This window comes from Suricata suricatta, chromosome 16 (genome assembly GCF_006229205.1).
Source record: "Suricata suricatta isolate VVHF042 chromosome 16, meerkat_22Aug2017_6uvM2_HiC, whole genome shotgun sequence".
NCBI classification, from domain to species: Eukaryota; Metazoa; Chordata; class Mammalia; order Carnivora; family Herpestidae; genus Suricata; species Suricata suricatta.
The window spans coordinates 1,724,861-1,733,229 of NC_043715.1; positions in this window are offsets into that span (position 1 = coordinate 1,724,861).

The window sequence follows — 8,369 nt, forward strand, 5'->3', positions numbered from 1 at the left end:
TGGCGTAGCCACGCAGAGGACAGTGGTTGGATGGGGGCCCCGGGTCCACATCCCCTTAGGGTTTCAGCCTGACCTCACGTGGCACAGGGTCCCTGCAGACCTAGTTAGCAGGAGGTCGGATGGGTTAGAGTGGCCCTAAACCTGATGATGTGTCCTTACAAGAGGGGACACGGACAGCAGGAGAGGACAAGTGAGGACGTAAGCAGAGGCTGGAGGGATGTGGCCACAGCCAAGAAGCGCCTGGAGCCCCCAGAGCTGGGAGAGGCAGGAGGGACCTGCCCAGAGCCTCCAGAGGGGAGCACATCCCACTGCACCCCTTGACTTCAGACTTCTGCCCCCAGAGCTGGGAGAGGACAGAGTCCTGTCGTTTCAAGTAGTGAGGGGCAGGTGACCGTGGACACGCACACGGGGGAGGGTCAGGAATGTTCCCCAACAAGGGCCAGCAGCCGGTGTGGCTGGAGCTCGGGATAAACACTCCCTTCTTCCTTCAAGGACCACTCTCGGGGCGCTGGGGGAGCTCAGTTGGCCAAGCGCCCAACTTCGGCTCAGGTCATGATCTCGTGGTTCGTGGGTTCGAGCCCCATGTCAGGCTCTATGCTGACAGCTCGGAGCCTGGAACTGCTTCAGAGTCTGTGTCTCCCTCTCTCTGTCCCTCCCCCTCTCATGCTCTCTCTCTCTCTCTCTCTCTCTCTCTCTCTCTCAAAAATAAACATTAAAAAAAACAACCCTCGTGGGAGCTGTGTCAATCAGCTACAACGCTGTGTAACAATCCCTCCCAAAAAGAGGGGACTTGAGACAATTGTCACTCTCACCTGCGCATCGGGCTCTTCCTGGCCTCTCACGTCCCCAGGGAGGGGCCCCAGTCATGCGGTCATCATGCTGGCAAGGGCACGAGAGGGGCGGGCTGGGGGCTGGACGCCACTCACACCCCATGCTGCTGACCAAAGCACACAGCTGAGCCTCTAAAAGGAGGGACCCCAGACTCCACGGCAAAGGGTGTGGCCTGCAGGGGGGCTGGGGGGTTTGGAATCAGGAACAGACATGCCATTTACCGCAAGTGCCTGCTGGGCTCCAGGCTGGACTGAAACAAACTCTCCAGGCCTGACCAGGGTAGACACGGCTGTCCAGGCACGGAGTGTGCGTCTCTCAGGTGGGGAAACTGAGGCTCGGGGACTGCTGGGGGTCAAGGGCAGGGGGGTTCTCTCCGCATCCCTTTCCCTGCCTGCGCTGACCAGTCAGGGAGGAGAGCACTGTCCTTGGATTTTCCTCGGGACCCACCAGGCACCTGCTCCTTACAATCCATTCTGCAGAGTTGAAAACACAGGCCCAGGGAGGTTGCCTGAGGCCAGAGCTGCAGACCGCAGGGCTGCTTACCGCCTCCCTTGAAGACGGGCTCCCGCTGCCACAGGAGGGCTGGGGACCAAATTTAGGGGGATTATCCCGTGGTTGCCAAGTCTGGGGACAGATCACCGGGACCGACCCAATGTCCCTTTCTCCAGGGCCTCGTAAAAGGCACCGGGCTCTCCTGAGAGGCAGCGAACGCAGGGGAAGGCAGGTTAAACAGGCCCGGAGACCCCCGGCCTCCCCCGGACTCGGCCAGCACGGCGCGGCTTCCTGTCCCCCGCGTCACCCAAGCGGCCAGTGGCAAAGTCCCAGGCTCTGTGCGTCCCGTCCCGTGGAACAAATGGAGCGAAAGTGAGCAACCAGCCCAGTGGCATGCAACAGCGCATCCCGGCCCCGCGTGCCAGGGGGCGGCACCACGGGGCAAGACGCGGGTGCTGGAGGTGCGGGCGGGTGGCGGCCCCCGGGCCCCGCACCTGCCGGCCACTGGGAGGCACCATACACAGTAGGCACGAGACCCAGGCCCGAGCTCGAGCCCCTGGACCTCCGGGAAGGAACCCGAGGTTTGCCAGTGCACACGGCCCCCGAAGCAGCAGCCTCTCGCCCCGAAGTGACCCTCGGCGGGCCAGGCCCCCGGCCCCTTCCCAGGACCTAGCGCCCCGCTCCCCAGTCCCTCCTCTGGTTTCAGGTCGGGAACAGATGGCTCTCGCCCAGCAGGAGGCCTGTCCCAGCAGGTGGCCGGCCCTCCCCCGACAGCAGGAAGCTCGAGGGCCCTGCAGAGAGCGCCCCGCACTGCAGGGACCCGGAGAGCTGGCCGCACCGCGGGGCGGGAAGGGGACAGGCATGACCATTCCAGAGAGTGGCCTGGGGGTGACGCGCCCCGGCCGCGGGCAGACTCCACACACGCAGTGTGTGACGTGCGTTCACGGTCTGACTCTGGAGAGCAGAAACCAAAGAGCCTCATGGGCAAAGTCACAACACGGGCAGGGAAGATGGGGGCGGGCAGCTCTGTGGCCCCGTGCGCGCCTCCTAACACCTCCCACAGGGACCCTTGCGACCACAGTGCCACCCGGTCTTGCATGATCCCCTCTGCTCAAAATCCTTGGCCACGTCCGCCACCCAAGGTCGCCTACCCACAGGGCCCGGAGGATCGGGAGGACGGGGTCTCTGGGGCGCGGCCGGCCCACGCGGGGACCCAGTGACCGCACTCGGCCAGGGCTGCCCCCCTGGCGCCCCCCAGGGGAAATCAGGGCAGCCTTCCTGCCAGGCCGTCCGGCAGCCTCCACCACCAGCTTCGACGGCATGCATCTCCCAGCCGGCAGCCCCCTCTCCAGGAGGTGACACTGCAGGGTGGTGCCAGCCTGCGGCCTGGCGGGCGGGCGGGCGAGCGAGCACAGTCCCTGCAGCCTCGTCTGCAAGACTGAGCGATCAGATGCACCCAGAACATTCTGTCAGAGCCGGGGGTGGACCAGTGTGGTGCATCCGTGCCCCCCAATATCATGTAGCCTTTAGAGGGACACACGGGTCTGGACGGCCTGAAACGGAAACACGTCCCTGACGGGAGCGAGCAGAAAAGATGAACCGGAGAACATGGCCGTGAGCGAGGTCCCGTGCCGGCACCTGCCCACGCGCGGAGGGGGCCTGACACAAACGTGCGCCGTCCCCTTGTGCCCGATGTCGGCGCCCCAGTCAGCGAGGTCCGGAAGCGGGGAGCCCCGTGTGATGGGGGGTCAGGAGCCCGTGGTGGCCCGAGGCTCCGTCACACGCCCAGGTCACTCCGAGCACGTCACCTCCTCTGGGGACACTGCACCAGCCCGCGTCACCGGAAGGAGACAAGAGGTTGTGAGACCACACACGTCACTTTCATCAGTGTTGCTGCGAATGTTCTATTGTATCGTCCACCTCCGCCTTCGCCCAGCTTGTGAACTGAACCTCCCGGTAGGTGTGACGTCCAGGAAGACACGTGGCGTGGACAGGGCTGGGCTCTGGCCGGTGTCCAGCATCGGCTGCGGGTCTTGAAACAGACCCCCCGTGGATGGCCGGGGGGAGGGTCGCTGGGTCCCCTCTGAGGACATGAACAGGTCTGGGGGGAACATGGTTACGTGATACCAGTGCGTTTTATGGTTTTAATGTTTCTTTTTGGGATATATTGCTTTAATAATAATGTTAAAAACAGAACACCCCCCCTCAACTTCAGATCCTGGAAGTTTTGTTTCCTTCAAGAAGGAAGGATGCCTCAGTTAATGTTCTGGCAGACGCCTCCTCCTCCCTGGACGCCGTATCGGAGCCCCGGGAACGGCTCGGTGCAGATCCAGACCTCACAGAGGCCGCGAAGTCAGGGCGCACAACGGGAGGCACCCCGGCAGGGCGCGGAGGGCCCGCTGCAGGCACAGCAGCTCGGCCTGGGCATACAGCAGGCACTCGGGAAGGGGCTGGGCAGTTGGAAACCCCTCCCGGAGCAGGCCTCCCCGAGGTTTTGCACACCAGACCCTTCCTGTCCTGGGGACCACACTCTGTTGAGAGAGCACTTCCTGGCCGCTGGCTCCCCCATATCCATGAGTGGGGGTGCCCAGAGTTTGGTCCAGGCCTGAAGGGCAATAGCCTGGTGGGGCACCCAGTCCTGACGGCACCACTGCCTGGCTCAGAGACCTGGGCGCCGCACCCTGGCCATGCTGTCCACGAGACTCACCTCCTCGCCTCCCACCCAGAGCGGCGGCCCGCTGGTCAGAAGCATCTGGACAGTGGTCAGGGAGCGCTGACGCCCACGTGCGGGAGGGGACGGCTGTCCGCCTGTCAAGACTGGCCTCTGGCACCCGAGCGCCTCTTCGGGGCCCCTCCTGTCTCCTCCCACCCACAGCTCTCACTCAGCCAAGCATCACACGACAGACGCCAGCTGATGGCCGGCACGCGCGCCCGTCTGCCCTGATGACACAGCCAGCCTCGTGCACAGGAACGGGTGTCCTCAGCCACCCCCAGGGCCTCCCAGCACGGCCCCACGTCCTGCCCACACGCCCAGGTCCGACTGGGGCTGCTCCCCGGAAAGAAGAGTCACCCTCAAACCGCACAGCTGCCCCCACGCCTCCCCGGAAACTGCCGGCTCCCAGCGCCAGGCCGAGGGGTCAGCGCTGGGCCATGCTGTCCACGCGACTCACCTCCCCGGAAGCCGGATGAGGAGGTAGGGCGGGACGGACAGTCCTTGGGTCATGGTCCTTGCTCGCCTCCCGAGCGTGTTTTGGCTCTCTGCCCCCTTACCTGCCATGTTTCAGCCTGGGGGCGAGCCCGGGGCAATCCCCACGACGCAGGACCCCAGGGGAACTGACCTCCACCACCCCTGTGGAGTCTGGTGACCGCCCCTGGCCGCACAGTGAGGCCAAGGTGCAGACCCGACCCCCGCCTGGAGGATGCCAGGGCCCAGCAGGGTGACACCAGGTACCCAAGCAGGAAGATGCGGTTCTAGCCTCCATGAGCTTTGCCAGGAGGCGCTGCCTTGCTGGACCCGGGAGGGTCCACATTGCACCTCGAGAATCCGGGGGTCCTGAGGTCCCCTTGGAAAGGACAGCATAGCGGAGGTGAGCCTGGCTGACTCGGGTCCCTCCCCAAGAAGCCAGTCCCAGCCCCGAAGGAAGCTGCCCCGGCCGTGGGGGCAGGTGGGCCCTGAGCATTCATCGGTCCGGAGCACGGCTGGCGCGGACGCTGTTCCAGGCGCCGGGGACTCACAACGAGGCCCCGCCTGCCTGGACTTTCTGCTCCAACAGAACAGGATTCGCACCTGGGGATGCGGGCCTCCTTTGACAGCTCCCGCCACCGCCAGAGGCACTGCCAGAGGCACAGACGGGGACACCGGCGGTCATGGCCGGGAGCTCACAGAACCTGCTCAGCCACCCTCTCCAGCACTGTCGACCAGCTCGGGCCACTGCCGAGGTGTCCCGGGGCCACCATGGGGCGGGAGGCTGACCAGCCCACCCCCAGCTCGGCTCCCGCCAGAGCCTTCCTCCGGGGGCAGGGGGGAGGGGGTCGGGGGAGGGGGGAGGGAGGCGGGTTGCTGGGTGACACAGAGCACCTGCGGGACACTCACTCGAGGTGGCCTCCGGGGCGGCGCTCGGCTCCCCTGGCAGACACGAGACATGACTGGACAGGAAGTCACGGGGGAGGACAGCAGTCCCCTCTGCCCTGATGAACCCTCCTGGCACCCCCATCGCCTCTGCCCCGTGGGCCTCCTGTCAGGAGCGCAAAGGCTCCCAGCATCCCGGGGGCTCGTGAGGAATGAAGGCAGGTTCTCAGGCCCCACCCAGACCCCTGAATCAGCAGCTCTGGGGGTGGTGGCTGTCCACGTTTCACACACCTCCAGGTGCTGGCGACACAGGACGCTGCCTGGAAGGCTTCAGAGAGCTGAGCCCAGGCAGCACCTTGGGGGCGCACAGGCCCCAGGGTGCCTTGGGGCCCCGGCTGATTCCGCCACACAGGGGTGGGGGCTGGGACGCAGGCTGCAGACCTGCCCGACCCCGCGGCCCCTTGGCTCTGTGGGACCCAGAGGACAGGGCCACCAGTCGGCACGCCGCCGCCGCCACCACCGTGTATCCCAGGAAAGCTCACGTGCCTGTCCCCTCCCTCCACACCTATCCCCACAGAGCGGACCCCTGCCCCCCAGGGAGGATCCCAGACACCCTGATGAGGACCCAGCCGGGGCCCAAGGACAGAGTGGCGCCTCCTGTCTGTCCCTGCTGTCCCAGCCTGGCTGTCTCTCACCTGTGACAATGACCAGGGTCCCCCTGGGGCCAGCGAGGCTCCCGTGGAGGGTGGGCCTCGAGCTTCTGAGCCCACTGAGAAAATGCAGGAAGTGGGCTCCATCCCGCAGCCTCAGAGGGAGGCTTATCCTCCACCCACTGCAGGGACGAGGACACGGTCACCCCTGCCTCCAGCGGGGGCCTCACACAGCTCAGAGTCACAGCGCACACGTGCAGACACACCCACTCTCCCCACCCCCCCCAAAGGTCTTGGGGTTGGAGGGGCAAGGGAGGGCCTGACGTGATCTGGGGGAGGGTGATTTGGCGTGCGCCGGCCCCACGCAGGCTGAGGGCACTGTGTGTCACTCCGTCCTGTCCCTCAGCAGGGAGCCTGGCCCAGAGAGGGGAAGCATCTTCCCCAGGCTGCTCAGCAGTGATGGCCTGAGCCAGACCAGGGTCTGCAGACCCGCTGAGCTGCGCTCCCAAGTTCTCAGACCCCTGCTGCCGGCAGGGCCACCACTTCCCCTTCACCGACGAGGAAACTGAGGCCCAGAGATCGAAACGGGCCCCAAGAGGAGCTCCTCAGGTGTACCGACTCTGAGCTCTGCCCGTCACACGGGCTCGACTCCTGCCCGGGACCCCGAGCCCCGCTCCTGTGGGATCTGTCAGAGCACCGCCCCGAGTCCCACGTCCTCAGTCCCGAGGAAGTTCAAAGTCTGGACTTTACAGTCCCTTCTGCAGTCCCTCCCCTGAGCCCATGGGCTCACAGGGCCCCCCACCTCACAGATCTGGGCCCAGGATGAGCCGCAGGCCAGAGTCGAGCTGAGCTGCCATGAGGTCCCCGGCCCCCCACCCCACTGCCTCTCCTCCGCCAAGGTCCACGACCGAATACAAAAGGTAAAGAAATGAATGGGTGAAAGGCAGGAAATGCATCCAGACGCCAGCCGGAGTCAGGCTGACGACGCCTCCTTCCTCTTACGGGGCTCTGTTCTCGTTTTTTCTACAGACGACTGTCACGTTTATACCCGAAGAAATAACTATTAAACCTAATTTCATCTTAAACCCCTGGGGTGTAGTCATAAATGCTGTTTCTATTTATTTCCAGGCCTGAACGTACCTAGGGGAGGCAAGGAGGGGCGGACAGAGGGGTTTTGGACCTCGGTGCTCAGGTAGTGACTCCGCTTTTCTCTTGGCTTCTTAGAGCGGATTTCATCTCCCGCTAAAGCCTGGAACGTCGGGAGCGGTAGGTGCTCTGGCGAGAAGCGGCGCCTACCAGTTTTGCTCTTCCTGTTCAAAGCTCGCTGAAAACCAGAACCAAACGGCCTAAAGCCTTAATTAGCCAACTTGGGAACCTTTCCTGCCCCTGGCCAGGAACACAGAAGCATCCAGAAAGACGTCGGGGTGTGTCCTCCCAGAAGCCTCCTGCCCAGGCAGTCTGTCCCCAGGACCCCCTCCGTGAGCCCCTCGGGGTAGACCCCCAGGTCCCACCCTGACCCAGGGAAGCACGCACACAGGACAGAAAGCTTTCAGGTAACTTGACAGGGATGGTTTCTTTAGAATCGGGTGTGTGGCCTCTGGGGGCGGAGGGGTTGGGGGGTCTGGGCTTCCAACATGGCCACTTCCTCCCCGCTGTGACAGGGGTCCCTGGTGTCCATGGCCCCCCCCACAGGCTCGTCAGCTCACGTGCCTCCAGAGCTCCCCGGGAGCCGGCCCCAAGCCCCTTCTCCAGCTCTGAAGCCCCCACCCTGCACCAACACCAAAGTCACCTCGAAATCCAACATGGCGCCCACCAACAGCCAACTTGGGACCAATGCCAGGTGCCTGGCAGCCCTGCCGAACCCCGAACTCAGTAAGGGCCACATCTCGAAACAGCCTTTGGCCCCCCACACCTTTCCAGGCGCCCGCAGCCAGTCCCTGCAGTTGGGGGTGTATCCTGGGACCCATGGACAGCAAGGGCCGCTTCCTCCCTCCTCCACATCATCGCAGCACCGGCGACCTCACTCCTTTGTCCCCCAGCAGAATGGCCCACCTCCTTTACGAAGACGCTGTCCAGTTGGAGGAAATGCCTTAGGGCCTAGAACTTCCTTGGACCAACCGCTGCCTGGCCCCACCCCACCCCCGGCTTCCTCCAACCATTGCTTTAGGGAGCCCCCGCCACCTCCCCAAGAACCTTCCAGGAGCGCCCCCCCTGAGCTTGCCCCTCCCCCTATTCCCCCCCCCACCGCGGAGGAAACCCCGTGCTTGCCCCTCCCCCCACCTCCCCACAACCTCCGAGGAGGAGCCCGCGGTTCCACCAGCGCGGTC